Raw genomic sequence first — 20,957 nt, 5'->3', positions numbered from 1 at the left:
AACTTTGTCAACTGATTGAGGAAAACTTCTATTAAAAAAAGTGCACTGGAAATGGAGGATTTAGGGTAACGTATTGGTCCGTACCGTATGATGGAAATGCAGTGCTAATGCTACGAGTCAAAATCAGATTTTTAAAACTAAAGTTTTACTGGTTAAAATGCGAAACAAGCGTCTGGGGATGTTTGACACAGGGATTATACTAGTCTAGGCGAATGTTATGTTAAGTTATGATATTAATAATTTTACAATCTAAAATGATTTTTTCGCATATCCCAATTAAGAAGCTGGGGTCAGAGCACAGGGTCAGCCATGTTACAGTGTCCCTGAAGCAAAAAAAGGGTTTTGCTCAAAGACTTGACCGTGGCTACTTGACGGTGCTGGGGCTTGAACTCGCCACCTCCCGCTCACTAACCCACAGCTTTAACTGTTTGAGCCACCAGTTTTTTTTCTTTTTTAAGCCCCATTATTCTCTGCACATCTCTCAGCTCCCAACTACGCAGCACAGAGTTATCTGACTGTCTATTAACATTCCTTCCATGAAACTTCAACTGTATGTGTGGTGGAGGGACAGGAAAGACTGTCCTAAGGCTAGCAGGTGTCCTTAATCCACACACACACACAGAGAGCGCCAGGAGGTAAGTACGGGTGGGACCCCTTGCTGTTTTATTCTGCAGTGATTTTCTTCACTGCCTCACTCTGAAGCAGAATGAATCCTTTGGGAAGGCAAGCATTCGAATTTTTAACTCGCACATTACTCCATGATAGGCTAGTGGAAACCTGCAGCTCTTAAACAATAAAACTTTACTTTATAGGCTTTTCTTTTTTCCAAAAGTACCCTGAAGGACAAGTGAAGGACTATAATGATTGTTTAACTTGGCTGCCACTAACTATATAAAATGTGTTATCAACACCATGTGTGTATGACACACATGGTTGCTTCACATTATTACAGGTCCGACTTCTTTAAAATTACACCGGATTAGTGAACATTTACGGCAGTAAATTAATATACAGTCATGCGCAGAAAAACCATTGTACAAAATTAACTTTTTAGTCTTTTTTTTTTTTCCTCCCTTTTTGAAATTTTTGTATTGGCTAAAGCTTAAACAAGCCTTTTATCCTGTTGTGACCTCATTTAAGAGGAGCCATTTCCCCAAGTTATTGCTCTGCCCTTCTGTTCTCTGGTGTGGCATTGCTCTGGAGTAGCTCATTTACATAGACACTGTAATGGAACATTTGGAGGAGGATTAAAGTCAAGGAAGTTTGAGGTATGAAGGAAATGCATCTGAGGGGTTGCTTTAGCTCGAGCATCAACAGAGACACTTTGAGAGCTCTGAGACCTGCGTTAACCTGTTATGGATATAGTAAAATATGACTCAGTTTTATTTATATAGCACTTTTAACAATAGTCATTGTCCATTAGGTCTTTAAAATCCATAACAGGTTGTGTAAAATAAAATGTTCTGTATGATGGATGTTGTATACTTAGCAAAAGTATATGGGAAAGTGTAGTGTAACTTTTTTCCTTGTTTTGGAGAGTCATGATGTACTTCGCTGTAATAGTTTCAAAAGAAAATAACCTTATGGGGCTGCAGATGTGTACGCAGTTGGAACTTGTCTACCACTTATTTTTATTTGGTAATCTAGATGTGCTATCCTGAAACAGAGGCAGAGATTGAGAATGCTTTCAACACTTCAGGTTAAATGCGAGTAGGGGACAGGTGTTCAAAAGTCACCATTACCATTTTTTTGTAAGTGCGCACACATGTGGGTCTCTCTCCCGTTCATGATGAACTTGATGAACTTGATTTTAAAGCCTGTCTAAAAAAAAGTATATATTATAAAGTATGGAAAATCTTGGAAGGCGTTTTGTTAAAAAAAAGAAGGCCTCCAGTGGTTAAGTGCTCGCCCTATAATCCGGAGATCGCTAGTTTGATTCCCGGGTGATGCTGTAACCTCTCGCAGCCGGAGGTCTCGAGAGAGCTGATTGGCCGAGCTTTCTTAGAGGGGAGGGAAGAGAGGTACTTAATACTTTCACATTAATCACGGTTCTACAACCAATCACGGGCGTTTTTGAGCTCACGAAAGCTCACGCTGTCCTCCAAGTGTGTTACGTCACACCAATGGTGTGTTCGAAAAGATGCGGTCGGCTGGCGTCACATGGTTCAGGGGAAACGCGTGATAGTTTTCGGCCATCACGACTGAGTGGTAGTAGTAGCCTTGGTGTGGGAGCCCCCTAGTGACGGGGAGGAATTGGATACGACTAAATTGGGGAGAAAAATCCATATAATATATAAAATAAAATTTTATAATAAATAAAATTTAAATATATATATTTATATATATATATATATATATATATATATTTTTTTTTGAGACACCCTGTTAGTCTGGAACTTGGCTGAATGGTAAATTTTTTATGATTCTGCGGTAAACAGTTTTTAAAGCAGTGCATTTCTATATAGCCCGAGTATAAATAATTCATCGCATTTGGTGCAGCTTAAAGTGTTCAGCGGGATGGCGTTGTCAAAAACATTTGTAAAGTATTAGATTTAATGATTTGTTGTACGTTAACTTTACTTCAGCATCTAGGTCTTTTTTTGTATTTTATTATAATTTTTTAAAATCATGAACTCAAAGTGTTAATTGTTTACGTTGACAGAAAGCGTGGGAGCCATCACGAGCCGAGATCGGGGAGGATGTGGGGACAGGAAGCGTCGGCTAGTATAATAACTTTCAAAACAGCTGCTCACATCACATCAGATGAATATGCGTATCGGTTTATCTTCTGCTTCAATTTATCACTCATCCTAGGGTACTAGTGTTTATAAACATTTATATTGCTCAAGCCTTATAAACATAATATGGTGTACCATGTGTAATACGAACCCCAAAGCAGACTTGGTTCAGAGATTTGTATGATTTTATTGTTCTGTGCATTATGGTTTGCCTTTGTCTTCCCAGCAGCGGGCTTTTTCATAATGACCAGCCTATTGTGCTGTTTAAGGAGCTACATACGACGACCCTTGTGCTGGGGACGGAGGTAATGCAGGGCTCGATCAGCAGCCGAGGTTGTTGGCTGGGTGCCATCTGTTGCTTTTATGAAGCTGTCACTTGTCACCGTGTGTGTGTGTGTGTGTGGGTGTGGGTGGACAGCTCTGAGCACAACCCTCAGTTTCTCAGCTTCGCTTCTTAGTCCTTGTGCTTAGTGTTCAATTGGAATGACGGCTAATCTTCTACCATCTTTAATAAAAACCCAAATTTACGGGTTTGTTTTGAAATTATTTCATATACAGAGTGCTAACGTCTGTGTGGGTTATATGTGTTGTGGATATATCGTATTTACAAAAAGGAATTAACAAACAATTATAAGATTAGACATGACAATAACATAATATGATTTATAATAAACATAGTATAATGATAGAATAATATCTGTTTAATTGATATTGAATATTCAAATGCTTTGTGATTTCGTGAAGTTATTGTATACCTTTTTTACATTTTTGTATTTTCTGGAGTTTAAACAACCAAAAAGATTGTCCCCCTATTGTGACCACATATAAGAAGAGTCCCTCCCCTCTGACTTCTCTAGTGGGCTTGGCTTGGAAGGAGCTCATTTACATAGGCACCCAAAAATTTGGAGGAGGAATAAAATAAAGGGTCATTATATAATAATAATAATAATAATAATAATAATAATATTTAAAAGAAATATTATCTGTGGGGTATTTTTTTCTGGAGCATTAGAAGATACACAGTGTGGGATCTCTGAGACCTACATTATCTTGTTACAGAATGAGTAAAATATGGGACTTTTAAGAGCCAGAGGAATTGGGTTTTTCTTAGAAAGTAAAAGCATTGTTTCCTGCAGTCCTCTTTCATTAGGACTATTTTAATCCAGACAGCTACTGCAGTTTTAAAATTGGAAACGGCTGTTCATTCATAATGACACCCATAAAAGGCCATGTGTAAAACACTAACAGTAGTCCACTTGCATACACACACACACACGCGTACACAGAAAGGGGCACAGAGGATGTGTAAAACAATGATGACTTGATGTGAACCAGCTGTAAGAATTACAGCAAAATCTGCACCAGGACACACACAGTGCAGATTTGTGGTAGGTAAAGTGCAAACCGAGCAAGCAGATAGTCGTGAAGGACTATCTGCTTGCACGGTTTGCACTTTAGCTACCCTACAAATTTTGTTTCACTTGTCTTTTCTACTTGTCCTCCCCACCCCCCTCACCAACTTTATATATCTAAAGCAGCATGCTTTTCCTTTCTTTCATATTCTCCATGTCTCACGGGCTGTGTGTCTTGTTAATTCTTTGATATGTGCAGGCATGCATTGTCAGAGCGTGGCTTTGGCACATTCCTCCCGTTCAGGGGTTAACCCAAAAATGTTAAGCAGTAGCTTCTTGATATAAAAACACACTTATCTTGCGTGCCTATATGGAGGCTACTGGCAGATACATTGTTTTTTTCTACTGCAGCCTTTTCTTCACCGAGCCATCTTTCTTTGAAACATGCTCTTTCTGTTTATTTAAGGATTTGTGGATTTGCTGTTTTTCCATAAAACTGGAATATACTCAGTCTATTTCTGTTTGTAGTGGATAAAAAGCAGATGCATCAACGCACTCTTCTTGGGCCCTGCACATATCCTGTATATACAGTATACTGTATATGTATGTGTGTATATATTTGTTTTGTGTGTTTTTAATACTTTTAAAATCTCATGTTGTAAATATTCGAGATATTGTCGTTGGAAATGTTTCATTGGGGAATTTGCGACACAACCAGAGATTGTGTGTGTGTGTGTGTGTGTGTGTGTATAAGTGTGTGACATGATGTATTTCTTGATGTATGTGTGTTAATGTGCCGGGCCCTTTGACACCTGACCCCAGAGCCAGCCCTGACCACTCTCGGTCCCTAAACAAAATGTGGCAAAGATCTGGCTCCTATCTGACCTGTAAGCCATAAAAACAAGTTACCATCGTGACACACCAGTCACACCAGACAGCCCTGTTGCTTCCACTGCACCGTAAATTTACCATTTGTTTGTAAAATATGGATAATGGTACTATTTTATCAGCTGCATTAGAGTCATTAAAATTCACGCCCAGGATACATTTGATACATTTTTTAATGTAGCTAGTTGCTGCCGTAAAGCACAAGTGTTGTTTTGTTATATTTTCTGAGCATATCAGCTGACTTTATTTTATTGCCAAATTACGTTGCTGAGCCTTAATCTGAAGCAACACCAGATCATAACACTGCCTGCAGAGGTGATCTCCATTCATGATTTAATTTCTTTTCCTCAAGTCAGTCTCTGTGTGGTTTTTATTATATGCATGTGCAGTAGAAGTAGTTCAGCATCTTCCTATCACTGAAATCAACCCTGACACAGGCATTGATACCAGAGGGACGCGAGGCCTCGTGTAATTTGTGGGGCTGTAGGCAACATGCGTTGTGTGTCTACACAGCTCTGACTCACCTTCACTTCTGTAGCAGGTTAACTAGAGGTATCACAACCTCTGGCATAAACAACTGTTACACCCTGAAACTGTCGATCAAATCCTAATCTGAATTTCTTCAGCGCAGTCTCCTCTGCAGGTGCACACATGTTTTTCAGTGACTCTGATTTGTTTATACAGTATGTATTAGTTTAAAATACTGACAGTAGACAAGGTGGGTGAATAAGCTGGCAGTTTAACATGGAGTGCATTTAAAAAAGTTTTCCTTTTTTTTTATTTGTAGACCTGAAGGTGACAAACCCATGCTAGAAACAGTCCACATTCGTGCCTCATTTTGTAAAGATATTATTGTTTTTTGCTTCATCTATTGTTAAATAAGCATTTGAGCTATTGCATATTAAATATGACCTCCACCGAAAGTTCCTGCACTTCAGAAAGCTACCGATGCTGGAGCAGAACCTAAAAGGTTCTTGATATTGGGAACCTGGAAATTTACCCAAGGTTAGAGATTTACCTTATTAAAAAAAGTCCAGTCCAGAGTGATTTGATTTTATCATCTAGACTATGGAGTGTGTAAATCTGTACATATTGATCACTGTGGTTTCGTGATCGATCAATATTGCAGCATGTCCCAGATATCAGTCAGGACCAGAGCTCGATCCACTATCCTCAGCTCACCAAAATGCAGTGTGAATGATGAGTGTGACGTGTCTGATGTAAAGAAAAAAAAATAGGTCTTGCATAAATAATACTTATTGAGTAATTATGTTCTTATTATTAATTACTAGGTAAGTTGTTTTTCTTTTTCCTCTACAGCAAACTTGACATTAGATTTGCCTGTTTGTCTGTCTGCTTATTTATATTTGTTAAACAGCTTTATTGTATTAAAAGCTCATAAATATTAAATAATGTTTATTCTAATATTCACAAGTGAGGGTAGAAAATTAAACATGTAGTAGTTGATTTTTTTACACAAATAATCTGAAAATATGTAGACTGTGGTTTAAAAAAAATAAAAAATAAATCTTGGTTAAGCCATGTTTTCAGCAGCACATTTATCATACAGTACCAGTCCAAAGTGTGGACACACCTTCTAATTCAATGGGTTTTATTTAGTGATTTATTTTCTACATTCTAGAACAATACTGGAGATTTCTAAACTATAAAATTACACTTATGACATTAGGTAATTAAGTAACAACAACAAAAACAGTCAGTTGTTATGTTAAGACACAAAGCTCAGCTGTTCTGAAAGAGTTCTTGCAAGAACAGTCTGTCAGGTGCATTTGCAAATCCCATCAAGCACCATGCCAAGGCCATGTTATAATGTGATATTTATTTATTTATTTATTTATTTTATTTTATTTAATATACTACCTTTTAAATCCCTAATATATTATACCTATAACATAATATATTGGTTCGTATAAAAAGTTGAATGTTTAATATGTATCTGCCATGAAATAGCCTGTGAAGCTGATATGGCAATAAACCCTAATACAAACAAACAAAACCATGATGAACTGGCTGTCATGAAGACCATCCCAGAAAGGCAAAATTAAAATTTACCTTAAAAGAGAAGTTCAAACATCACCAATTAATAGCACCTCAGATTAGAGCTGTTATAAAGGCTTTACCGAGAATAAGTAGCATACACATCTCAATATCAACTGTTCAAAGGAGATTAATGCATATTTTGGATGCTTTCAGCTTTCTTTTACAGTGTAGAAAGCAATTAAAATCGGGAAGAAACTTGAAATTAAAAGGTGTGTTCAAATATTTTTATTAAATATTAAAAGAGGAAACCACATTAATTTTGAACATTCCTATAAATACTATGTTGACTATATATGCTGACTAACCTACAGTATACTTTAAAATGAAATGCTAATAATGCCAAGATGCTGACACCGAAGCTTAAAGGCTCGTGAGACCTCATTATAACGATAACAAGGACCTAGAAGGCCCGCTTTACTTTTCTCCTGATTCAGTATGAGCTCGCTCACTCACTCACTCACTCACTCATCTTCTATACCTCTTTATCCTGTATTTAGGGTCTGAGGGGGCCTGGAGCCTATCCCAGGAGGCTTAGGGCACGAGGGGGTTTACAATCCATCGCATGGCACACAGACTCATTCACACACTACGGGCAATTTGGGAACGCCAATTAGCCTAATCTGCATAAGTTTGGACTGTGGGAGGAAACAGAAGAACATGCAAACTCCATGTACACAGAGACGGGAATCGAACCCGGACCCTGGCGGTGCAAGGCGACAGTGCTTCAGTATGAGCTGAATTTGTAAAACTACTTTTAACAAAGTGTGAGCTTCTACGTCGCCTCATGACAGCCCTTGCTCATGCTAACTCTAGTTGAACGCTCCGAGCCAGTTCCTGGGGCAAAGCTTAGTGAACTTGAGTAATGTTTTTGATTAGACATGTATGTCTGGCACAGAAACACACACGCACAACAGTGCCCCAGTGTTGTTAAAAGATAACAAACTGCCAAAACCCTTCAAAAACAAGTCTGGGACTAAAACAGTGTTCGGTGAAGCCCTGATGCGGGGCAGAAGGCTCACATTCACAGCCGTCTCGGCAGATTGATGTTTCTTGTTGTTGATGTGATTCTGCTGGAACTGGAGAAGACGTCAAGTAGCGTACTCGTGCTTCCCATGACGACTGATGAGTTGTGGAACACGGGCGAGCAATGTTCTCGTGGTCTGTTATTGTTTGTTCTGAAAAACCAACCTCGCCCGTGTGTTATTTTTGGATTCTCTTTTAGTCTTTGCCCCAGCAGGGTTTTTCGACAGGACGGATGGTTGCGCTGCCTTTAAAGCTGAAATACTTAATTCTGAGAGCAGTTGCTTTGTTTGTAAGTTTACTAATGTGATCTTTTTGACAAGAGCCATCATTTGTCTGCTTTGCTGAGAAACTTGTGAATGAAAATTAATGTATTGTATTGTCACAATCTGTACAGATTTCGAGGCTGGATTGATTCACTGGGCCTATAACGTGAAGCTTTTGTTCTGATGGAAAGTGTTTTGTTGTAGATGAAAAAAAAATGTGCAGTGACATGTTTGTTCACTTTCTTTGATCCTTTTAGTCTTTCTCATTCTTTCTTTGTTGCTCAGCCACTCGCATGTACAGACACATACACACACACTGGTGCTGGTTCAGTCATGCCTTTCTGAGCACAAGAGTTTTTATTTTCTTAGAAATATTTACTGGAAAGGTATGTAGGGATATTAAACAAAACTGTGGTTATTTGAACACTCAATACTTTTTCTTTTCTTCATGGTTCTACACACAATACTCCTCAATGACAAAGTCAAAACAGGTGTTTTTTTTATTATTAAATTGTTAAAAATAAAGACTGAAATATCTTATTCACATTTTTTAGCCCCTTTGTTATGACACTTGCAATTGAGCTTTGGTTCATCCTTCACCTATCAGTGGTCCTTGAGATGCTTCTGCGATGTGACTGGAGTTCGGTGTGAATTTACTGGACATTTGGAAAGGCACACACTTCTCTGTATAAGATCTCACAGTACATTGTGCATGTAAGAGTGAAAACAGAATCATCTTTAGGCCCATAAGACGGATTGTGTCGAGATACAGATCAGGGGAAGGATACAAGAAACCTTTTGGATCATTGAAGGCCCCCAAGAACACAATAGCCTCCATTATTCTCAAATGGAAGGGATTTGGAACGACCCACCAATAAGGGTCTTTGGTCAGAGAGGTAACCATGACCCTAAAAGTCACTATAAATGAGATCCTAAGGTAAACCCTGTGTTTGGCAGGTACAGTGTCTAACACTGATTCCCTAAGTAAGATAATGGCAGGTGGTTTAGTCAGTATAGAGGAAAAAAATTATGTCGATTAAAATAAATAGCTATCCTGAGTGAAAAACCTTCTCACTTCTCACATACACACACACGGACACACACAATACTGTGCAAACATCTTAGGCATATGATCTGTAGTACAAATGTTGGTACAGTATATGTGTTTATCATGTCTGCTTTAATATGCATGCCTGTAAAGAAGGAAAATATCATGAAGAAGCGAGTGTGACAAAGTTACAGGAAGAACTTATATTCTCATAATGTTGAAAACATTTTTACCTATAAGAAACTTCTATAAAGAGCATGAAGGTATAATAAGCACATACAATATTTCGTGTAAAAAAATTGTGATAGAAAAAATCAGTAGTGTTAGATACAGATTTTTGCAGTTTTATAAGGAAAACAGCTGGATGTTTTTTTTCTGTGTGTGCCAGAGAATATGCCGAGTATACGAGTTCTGGTAACTTAATTTTTAAGCTTTGTAGGGTAATATTGAATGATTTTGTAAACCAACACATGCACTTAAGATCATATGGTGCATATAAAAAATAAACACACTCAGACTGTTTCTTTCATGGTCCTTAATTTGATGATCTCTGCAGAAGTCTTTATGAAAAGCTCTGGGAAGTGGGATCTTTCATGTCACGTTCGATATTACCTAAATATTACCTATTATATAATTATAACTAATTAAAATAATCACATTGAACAAGTCTTTTTTAATTGATGGACATTTAGCTAACCATGTCAAAGAACACACACACACACACACACACACACACACACACACACACACACACACATGCCTTGTTCTGCTGCATGCATGGTGTTTGGCAGGTACTGAATTTAAAATTGTACATTGATACCCTAAGTAAGCTAATAACAGGTTATGTACAGTAGCTGTAAGTTGCCAAGTCCTTACTTTGTTACTTTGGTTTCTGCAACATGACTAAACTAAACGAAACTCGGTTAGAACGTAGCTGTCAGCCGAGAGTTTATTGTGTGCATCTGTAACAGGCGAGAGTGACTGCAATAAGGAAGCAATTATAATGGTATCAGTAAGTACCACACCTTGCCAAGTGGTTGGCGTAGGCGCTCATAACACAGGATATTCCAGAGTTAAACTGGGAACATAAATGCAGAGTGAAAGCCTAAGAGAGAGCGAAAAACCACAAAGCGAAGAGTTTTTATGAGATATATTTATATAGTTCACTGTGGCAAGTTCACACTGGGACAAATGAACTGGACGCTGTGGCTTTCAGAGATTTTTAGTGACGTGATGACAGGATATTGCGTGTATTTCTTTGAATGGTTTTGCATATACTGGTGTGTGTTTTTCACATAATCGAAATCCCAAACACAAACTGTACTCCTTCAGGTCGTTCAGCAGTTTTTCATTTCACGTGAACATCTGTGCAGTACCAAAAATCTCCTTTCAGTTGCTTTTTCCTGTCAGCTGAAAAAGATTATTCCTTTTGTGGAGACGTGAATGTGAGAGAATTGTGAGGGAAATGTTGGCATCTGTTAAGGTTTCTCTTCCATAAGGTTAAAGCTCATAATCTACTTAGACTGTTGGGTGAAAACCCAGAACAGTAACAAGTGTCTGCTTTTAAGCGTGCATTTAAAAAAAATAAGAGCGTATCGAGAGCCTCTAGTATTTCTAAACTATTTAGGTCAGATTTTTCTTTTGGTTAGTCATCATTTGGCACAGTTTGAGAAGCTTTCACAGGATCATCAGATTTGCCCTGGTGTCCATCACACCGATTGTTTTGGAATGTTGCATTGTGGGAATTGTTTGAAAGACAAGGCTTTTTGCATGGAAATCGGTGGCATTGTTCGACGCAGAATGCAGAGGTTATTGTGTTTTCTAGAGAGAAAGAAGAAAAAAAGCCTTTAGAATCTTTTTCCATCTAGTCTGTATCTCGTTTTGATTGGTCTAAGAGTTCAAGTTTTGGTGGGGGGGAAAGCCAGGAAGTGCGTGGTAGGGGTCTGTAGCAGAAGAAGAATGATTTCACTTTAGGAAGAGGCAGAAGAGGACAAAGCAGTGAGTGAGGTGGGGTGTGGGGGTGTGACGTGAGTCTGCGTTTAACTTGGGGGAAAAATGTAAGAAAATGTCTGATCACCTTGGAATTCCTACTTAAGAATTCAAGATGGGTGTTTTCACATCAGGAGTCTGGGCCTGAATCTGGCTACATTTGACATTGAATTGAATGCTGTCTACCTTCTGTTGGTCTGTGTCCAGGTTCTTTTGAAAAGGTGGTCTCAAGTACAATCTTGGAGGGGTAGCTCAGTGGTTAAGGTGTTGGACTACTAATCAGAAGGTCATGGTTTCTTTCTTTTCAACAATAATTTTATTTATTTTAAACAGGGATATGACGAAGTGAACCTGTAGTGTTACAATGCACATTTTATAAACATCCTATAAACCCCTACACCTCCAACCCCACTCATCCCTAAATCCAAGCCAGGTTTACATGTCTAAGAAAGGCCAGACACCAGGCATATTTAAAGAAGGAAAGAAACAGGCGGCGCGGTGGTGTAGTGGTTAGCACTGTCGCCTTGCACCTCCAGGGTCTGGGTTTGATTCCTGTCTCCGTGTGCATGGAGTTTGCATGTTCTCGCCGTGCTTGCTGGGTTTCCTCCGGGTACTCTGGTTTCCTCCCACAGTCCAAAAGACATTAGGCTAATAGGCATTCCTAAATCGCCTGAGTGTATGTGTGTGTGCCTTGTGATGGATTGGCACCCTTTCCAGGGTGTACCCCGCCTTGAATATCCAATGTCCCCACGACCCTGAATACAGGATAAAGCATATAATATAGAAGATGAGTGAGTAAGTGAGAGAGGAAAGAAACAAAAAACATGGAGCTGGAGGTCTGTGTTTTGTGTGCAAAAAAGAGGAGGGGAGGAGAAAAAAAAGATATAAAAACAATCGAATACAAAGGAGACTAAACTATAAATGTATATAAAAAAAGTGAAGGAAGGGGCCCCACACCTGTTGAAATTTCAAGTCTGAATTGAGTAGTGAATATTCTCCAGGGACAAACAGGACATAATATCTCTGAGTGGGTGACGTGGCGTCCTTTCACTTGAATAAAAGAGAAGGCCTGGCCAGGAGTGTCGCAGAAGAAAATAAACACCGTTTAGCTGGAGTTGAATGCTTATGTTCCTCTCCAGTGATGCCAAAAAGAGCAATTAGAGGGTCTGGTTCAAGATTGCATTTCAATATGTATGACAAGGTTTGAAAGATTTTGCCAAATTTGGGCATGTCCAATACCTATGAATAAGAGACATCTCTCTGCTTTTACATTTATCACAGCAAGGATCAACATCTGGATAGAAACAAAGGAGCTTAAGTTTGGAGAAATGAGTCCTGTGTACAACCTTAAACTGTAATAATAAGCACCAAGTTTAAAACCCCAGCACCACCAAGTTGCCACTGTTAGAACCTTAAACAACCTTTTTTGATCGATTAATTTTAGTAGCACTAAAGCTTACTGTCTGATTTGTCTCAAGCAGCTATATTACCTTTAGGTCTTGAAGTATTACAAAACTATTTATAGTATTTAATAAACATTGAAATGCCGTGCAACTTGTGTTGTTGTTTGTTTAAATCTCAAGTCTTATAAAAAGTAATAAGCTTTTTTCCTGCACGTTAACTCAACAGAAGAATAAAAAGCGGTATTCTTGCAAAATTTGCAGAGGATGCCAGCAGTTTGTATTTATTGCAAAAGCCATGGTGTATTTTTAGGGATTCAAAAATATTAGACACTTTAATGTATAAGTTTACTTTAATTATTTAAGCTCTACGGATAGTGCTGTGAAAGTAGGAAAGGAAAGCACGAGGGCAGTTTTTGCTCTCTGGCAGTGGATTTGTTTAAGTACCGGAGCGCACCATTAATGTGTGGATGTGTGGATGTGTGTGTGTGTGTGTGTGTGTGTGTGTGTGTGTGTGTGTGTGTGTGGGTGTGTGGGTGTGTGGGTGTGTGTGTGGGTGTGTGGGTGTGTGTGTGGGTGTGTGGGTGTGTGGTTAAGTTGTGGCTCATTTTCATAAACACTGTGTCTACATACATTGTAATTTGCATCTATCTTATAAGTTACGTCTATAACTGAATAACCATTAATGAAGTTAGTCTATCATGTTCAGAATATTACATGGCAGTGAGCATCTCACTTATTAGTAAACGTCCATTCCAAGGAGAAGTTGGAAGGCAGATGACGTTCTCAGGCTAGGATATGAAAGCGCAGCACATGCTCTCATTTCCTGTGAAAACCTTTACCTTTTTAGCTGTTCCAAAAATGACGGGAGGTGTTGCTACCTTTTTTTTGCGTAGAAAAGATTTCTGTATTCACTGTGCTACCCGGCAACTGGTAGAGTATTTTCTTGTGTGTTACTCAGACAATTCAAACTATTCCATTCATTTTATTATAGATTATTTTACATGGTATACACTGTAGAGATGATTTGCTCTTTCAAAAATGTCCATGAAATTTGGGAATATTTTCATTCTCTTCATCTGGAAAGAAAAAAATTGGTATAGCATTGTTGGTCCCAAAAACAGCAAGGGGGGGAAAATGCTCACTAGCATCCCAGCCGCTCATTGCCACACACACATAGAAAAGAGCAGCGTTAAATGTACAGTGTGAAGTGCTGTATCCACAGAATCAGTCAAACATGCATAGAAAAATGAAGGATACAACCAATGTACCCAGTAACTCATGAGGCCCAATAGACAATTTTACTACAAACATTTAATGCTTTTTTTGATGATTACAGCAGGCGATGACCAGGTTTGGTGTTGAGCACAGAAATTATATAGTTAAAGTTTTTTTTTGATTACTGAAAGAAATGTCTAATGTCTAAAAGAATTTAGTCGGATAAATATCCCAACATGTGTTGAAAATTAAGATTATTTGGGTCCACCGAGGCCCACCCAAACAACCGCAATAGATACTGTTTCTAAAATGGCAATAGTATTAGGGATAACACAAATTTTTTATTTAATCACTAAGGTTGATTTTATGATGTTACCTTATGTTATAAAATGGTAAAACACATAAATGCCACATTTTTTCTTATATGTATTTACTGGTGGATTGCAAGCTAACCAGATGCATACCACCACCTACTGTATCGGAGTGGGGCGATACAAATGTCTACTCTAAGGATGAAGCTGACCAGCGAGGAAACAGAAAGGGTTTTGCTGGTGATGACGAATCAGCACAGATACGCATGATCAGCCGTAAACAAAGCAGCACTAACACTGAGCTTTAAATTTGATATATCTATATCCTCCTGAGACCCAGCAATTCATTTTTGTCCTCTGTGGGGGATATGATACTGTGGTCTTTATTTCAAACACCATGCATGCAGTTTGTTTGTTTCCTAATGTACTGTAAAGAGTACATATCTGGCTTTCTATTGATGTCACACAAGTGGGGGTGTGGCCAACAGATCACATGTTCTGTCTTTCTAAATTGGCGGCGATTGCAGCAAGCACATTTTGTGGCAGTATGAGGTATAAGTTTCAAATTTTTTAATACAGCATGTAGTAATTTTTTCTTATGATATTGTTTTTAATTTGTGAAGATTTTAACTACATTAAATTACAATTTTATAAGGTTATGTTAATTTTAAACCTTTCAAAATACACATTTTACTCCATGTCCTTTGTAGGGGACAGTGGGACTTGCTTTATCCTATTTTCAACCCTTTCCCTTAAATACATAAAGTTTCATATGTATTGGGTAGGAAAGACCTTTTACAGGCCAGTGTCCTGTGCACCAATGTGAGCCTGGAAAACCAAATCTCACAGGTCGCAGGGCCTTTGTGTTTGCCAGTTTAATCAGCCTCTATCTGCACAAGGAAATGGACTGTCTACACCATCCTATGTTACTTTGATCTGGCTGCCACAAACATTTGGATCGAGTACAAATCAGACCACCAGGCCTCTTGGAAACTGGCAAAAGACCAGCCTTTTTGTATACATATGTATCTTATTAGGTCCCAAGCACTATGACATCAGCACTATGTCATCATAGTGTGTGAAGAGCCCTATGGTTTTCCTAGGAATTATTTTTTTTCACCATTTTGGGCTTATTGGGCGTATCAACATGCTCAAAAACGTATAAAAATTGGCACGTTTCACGTTCAGTGAAATCTGCTGCCATTAGGATAGCAGAAAGTGCCCCCGGGCGTGGCTCTGGACCCTCACACGAGATTTTGCTGCATTGCTCTTACATACTTGCACAAATGACGTGGGTGTGATGCTTGGACCTGCTCATTGTTGCTTCCAACTATATTACTTATTATATTATATTATAAGTATATAATCATATTATATATTACTAAATAGAGCTAAAATTCATTGTACTTCTATCGACAAAGCAAGACCCAGTGTCCATTACAAGGGACATGTTATAATTAATAAATAAATGACAGATTTTTAAAAGAATAATCTGTGAGACATGTTTCTGACATCTCACAGACTTATGTCTAACTTATATATTAAAAGAATTTAAATATAAAAACTTTTTTTCTTTCGGGTCTATACATGGTATATACATGGACTATACTTTAAAACCTAATCACTGATTACATGGTGTGTGTGACGTTTAATGAAAATATATAGATCACTCCTCATAGTTAGCTGGCTAGACTGTTTCTAACAAAAGATGAAACGTGCTGGTCTCAGTGTTTTTCTTTGCCTTGCTTTGTAGCTCAAATAACCAGAGGTCAACTGGCTTTTGAATGCAGCTTATACTATTATTTTTTAGTTACAATCTAATAATAGTTGTGGAGCATGTATTTTTCAAATGATGGTTACAGTCGAGAGCTTATATAATCTTAGACTGTAAGTGTATGATATGAAACATAAACTGTAATTTGTCTCCGCAGTTTTCTGAAGTGGCTACAGTTGATTTTGTCTTATGGTCACCATTTCTTTCCCCAGCCTCATTTTTTTTGCACAGAACTGGTGCAGAAGTACAACCAGGCATTCATTTAGCGTTATGACATCATCCTCCCTCCATGACAGACTGCCAAAAAGAACATGGCTGCTTCTGTCTGTGGCCCCAGTCATGCCAGCTATTACATGATTGCGCTTTACAGTCTCTAAATGTTCTCTCAGGCTTTGCCTCAGTCGTTCCTTGTGGGAATGATTTACTGGGAAAAAAAACAGGTTCAGGTGTTGAATGAGAGATGAAAGGAAAAAGAGAGTGATGTTAGACCCAAGGGACAAGATGTAGGGAGATGACATGAAATTGTGATTTTGTCCCCTTTTTTATTCCCCTGTACTCAGCCAGTAAATGTAGGCCATATCGATCGTAATCAAGTTACACCGTCACTGTGTTTATAAAATGCATTTCCGTTTCTCCCTGTAACTTAATTTTCGGGACTTTTATGTGTTTACACAGCATTTTATGTATTCAGGTGCAGCACAGTTTGGAAATGATGCAAATGGACAACAGAACCAAGTCTGGAAACTGTGTGATATGTGCTGATGTGTAGATAATAATAGCACAGTAAGCGCAAGATTACGGTGTTGTTAGCTTAAGAAGTCTTGTGCAACCAGTAAGGCTATAAGGACTATTATTGTACATATAATACAAACACACTCAATGTGCTTTTACCATTGAATGGTTGTTTGATTCGAATGTTTGTTCGATTTTCCTGTACACTGGCCCATATCCCTGTTTAAAGACCCATCTGACTAATAAGGACAGTTCCACATCATAGCCATGTCTTTGGACTGCACTCATACAAACAGTTTCACTATGAGGGCTCATGACTGCAGTTTTCCAAACAGCTTTAGGACTAAAATTGCCACAGAGAGTTTTGTACCAAAGTCTTTATAATTAAACATTTGTTAAACTGAAAGTGACAAAGTGAACTTTATATTAATTGAACCACATTTCCCGTTGTACAATTGTACTCATATAGACCATATATAGTTACAGAAGGATTTTAATTATAATCAAGCTATATGGTATCACCTAAATGAGGATGGTTTCCTTTTGAGTCAGCTTCCTTTTAAGGTTTCTGTCGTGTCTTCTCAGGGATTCTTTTTTTTCCTTACTACTGTTACCTCCAGCTTGCTCATTAGGGACAAAAAATTTATAATATTTAGTATTATAATAATAATTTTTTAATTACATTTTTAAATTTAGATCCAGAACTTATTCCTGTAAAGCTCTAAAACTGACATTGTTAAAAGCGCTATACAAATAAAAACTGATTTGAATTGAACTGAAGCTGATGATTTTGGAACTGAACCATCATTCCAGCTCAACAAGCAACTGTTCTTGGCCGCAGCACCATCTGGGAGGTTTTTAACTCAAGCCTCCGTACATCAGTAAACACGTCCGGATCAGCCTCTAGTATATTAGATGTTTTTTTTTTTTTTATGATGAAGTGAAAACCACGGCATAGAATTTGCTCTTCATAAAAAATGTTGCATATTAAATTACATGGCAACAAGTGCTGCACTTGTTGCAGTGTAATTTAATACGGGACAATTTTTATTTGGAAGGATTTAAAAAAATATTTGGGAGTCATCAATTTCATCAATGTGTTGGAGCGGGATTCAAAAATGTCTCGAGTGTACCTCTACACTTCATGCAAAGTGATCTAAAAATTGGCAACTGTAGAATTGGCTTCATTTCATGTGCAATATTTTCAGATGAACAAAGTTACTCTGCCTTCTTCATGGTTTGCTTTAATATTTTCAGCAGACTATTATAAGAAAGGAAATATGGTTAAGTAGAGAAGGTTTAGTAGATTGCTAATAGCTTTAAGAGTTTAAGAGTCTAATTCTTTAGGAATAACGTGACCTCTTTAAACTGGATTAAAATTAAGTCACAGTGAAGACATTTCTGGAAGGTAAAGTACTTTGCACTTTGTCTTTCAACAATGTAAAGCTCTGTAATGTGAGGTTATGTGAGGTCGAATACCGTATAATGTACGTTTTTAGTCCTTTAACGTTTAATATGGAGCACAAAACCTAAACCTTAACTAAAGTCTCCTTTACTGCAGACTGTAGACTGTAGAAAAAGCATCTGGGTTAATAACTATTTTTGTAAACTCTTCACTTCCCTCTTTAAAACAACCAAAAAAATCTTATTATTTGAGTTCCCTTCAGCTCTTATTGTGAAATTCATGTGGTCATTTAAAATGGGTAGTGATATACATCTCGCCATACCATTTATGTGCGGTTGGAAACTTGTGAGTGCTAGAGCTGCTAACCGTATAGTGTTTGCCTGAGCTAGCCTGCTTAGAACATGTATGGACGTTAACAATTACTGAATAACAAACCCAACATTATGTCCTAATTGCAAATGAGTCATTCCTCAGCTTCTGTCTTCCGTTTATAGGTTCAGGTTGCTGCTGCAGATATGTGCTGTTCCTGATCACAAGGCGGCCAAAAGAGAACTGCCAAGATCAAAGGTAAGTTCACATCTGATTCTTTGTGTTTTTTTTTTCTTCTTGTTTTTACTTAGTGCTGAGGTTAGAAAAGGAACGCAGACGTTTTGTATTCACAATCAGTTTCTAAAGACAGGCTGAAATGGATCAGGCTGCTTCTTGAAAGAACATTAAAGTAGACTTTAAATAATTTTTCTTGACAAATACTGTAATTTTGTCCAAAATTTAGATCCGTCTTTATGCTATCTGGACACCAAGACACATTTTTAAGACATTCACTGTGCATAGTCACACGAGCCCTCTGGCTATGTGCCTTAAGACAACACTTATGACAAATGCATTTCCGAAACCACAACCCTGCACTTTTTAAGCGCTATTCCTAGTGTTAAGGTCTGCTTTCATTTATCCTGGAGCGAGGGCACAGGGCGGTCTTCCAACAGTAGCATTTAGGCGTTTGTTTTCATATTCCTTTTCCTTTTGTTAGCTCTCCTCCTCCGTATGTGCCATCACGCTTTAATCTGGGCCTGAGCTCGGGTGTCTTCCATGCTTTTTGGTGGGTTATGTAAACTGCTAGTGTTTCCTCTTTTTGTCTTTTCCCACTCTTTCTCCCTTCTCTTAATCAGGCACATATGTATGCACATTAATACACGCAATGTCCTCTGTTTTGAACGTGCTGGGAAATTTAGGATGATAGTTGATTATAAGTTCCTGGTTTAGACTGTTGGACAATACAAAGCAGATTAGGAATCAGCAGTGACCAAATTAGATAAATAATTTATAGATTTCTATGTACATATTATTGTAACTTCCTCTGGGGAGCGCTAAACTAGAAAGTGTTTGCCATGGCATTTGCCATTTTTTTATGAATTCATCCTTCCTGTCAGTCTGCACTAAGTTTGTGAATATAAAAAAATAAGAGGTTTTACCACCATTTACTGCCATTGATTTGTTTATTGATGCTTAGTATTGAAAAACATAATAATATAGTACTATTAGTACATTTAAGCTGATTTGCATGGTTAATTTAAGTTGACTTGTTAAAACAACATTCAATGCTACCAGTGTTAAAACTGTAGGGATTATATTTTGACAATGTGAAAAAAACATGCAAGAAAGTGCTACTAGTAGGTCAGAGAATGCTACCTCCAATAATATATATATATTTTTTGCATTACTGCCACCATTCAATATTGTAAGTAGAAAATATTGGTAAGGTTGCACAGACCTTCAGATGGATATGACGAAACAAGTTTGCTTGTCTACTTTTAGAAAATTGTAAAAAGGTAGGAAAAATTTACAGAGCATGCCACATCATCTTTATTACTGCTAAAGTATAAACCTCAATCTGTTTGCATACTTATCTGTTTGTTTGCACATGTACTGTTCATAGATTAATAGTGGCTGAATGTTCAGTAGGGCAATCAAAACTCTCAGTGTGTGAGTCAAGTCTAGGCAGACCGGTCTGCTCCTGTCTGGGCTGTTTAATAATACGATGTGAAGCATGTGGCACTAGCCTGATCAGTCATGGTCCATTTTGAGGTGGATTTATGTGAAAACTAGACAAGAGTAAGGTCTGTTAACTACACATAATACCATGGGCGTTCAAGTCAAACCAGGACTGTTTATTGGGCAGAATTACAGAACCCAGTTATGAGGGTAAAAGCTACTCTTATTTCTTTGTATAATCCTCTTCTACACTAATGCACTTATCCCACTGTTTCACTAGTTCCTGAAACGGCATCATGGGAAAAGGTTTTTTCAGTATGCTGGAGAAATAATCCGACTGCCTGCTTCATGTCTGATCAGGAACCTCTTTTTTTTTTTTCTTTAATGGTCCAAACATGTGGGAATGGATTGGGACCGAGGTCAGAACTGTATGGTGAATATGGCAATAACTCCCAGCCAAGTTCCTGTAATGTGCAAGAACGCTTTTGGTGATCAAACCAGGCCGTTTTTTTTTATTATTATTAAAGGAAAGGGCCATCAGTTCTTGGATAACCTAAAGCACTCGTATTCATGGCTTCAGCATACTGAGAAACTTTTCTACCTTGATGGTTTACTAGCAATAGTGAAACACCATGATAAGTGCATTAGTGTAGCAGGGCATTATATAGACCAATAAAGGGAGTTTTTAACCCTGAATGTGTTCTGTTGTTGTGCGGAATTAATAGTCCAAGTTTTGCTTTAACACCCCTAGTATTAATACTGTATA

At 37.9% G+C, this 20,957-nt stretch overlaps 1 protein-coding gene across 3 annotated transcripts in view; it reads left to right on the top strand.

Moving 5' to 3' along the window:
• The window catches only part of plxnb1b (plexin b1b), a 90,740-nt gene that overhangs the window by 12,700 nt on the left and 57,083 nt on the right, over positions 1 to 20,957 (top strand). For all 3 annotated transcript variants that reach the window (XM_053498217.1, XM_053498215.1, XM_053498216.1), the window contains exon 2: positions 18,697 to 18,769. The gene's annotated coding sequence lies outside the window, so the exon portion shown is untranslated. The remainder of the gene's footprint in view (positions 1 to 18,696; positions 18,770 to 20,957) is intronic.

This window comes from Clarias gariepinus, chromosome 6 (genome assembly GCF_024256425.1).
Source record: "Clarias gariepinus isolate MV-2021 ecotype Netherlands chromosome 6, CGAR_prim_01v2, whole genome shotgun sequence".
Taxonomy (NCBI): Eukaryota; Metazoa; Chordata; class Actinopteri; order Siluriformes; family Clariidae; genus Clarias; species Clarias gariepinus.
Note: the sequence above shows the minus strand (reverse complement) of the source record. Positions and strands in the feature narration are given on the sequence as shown.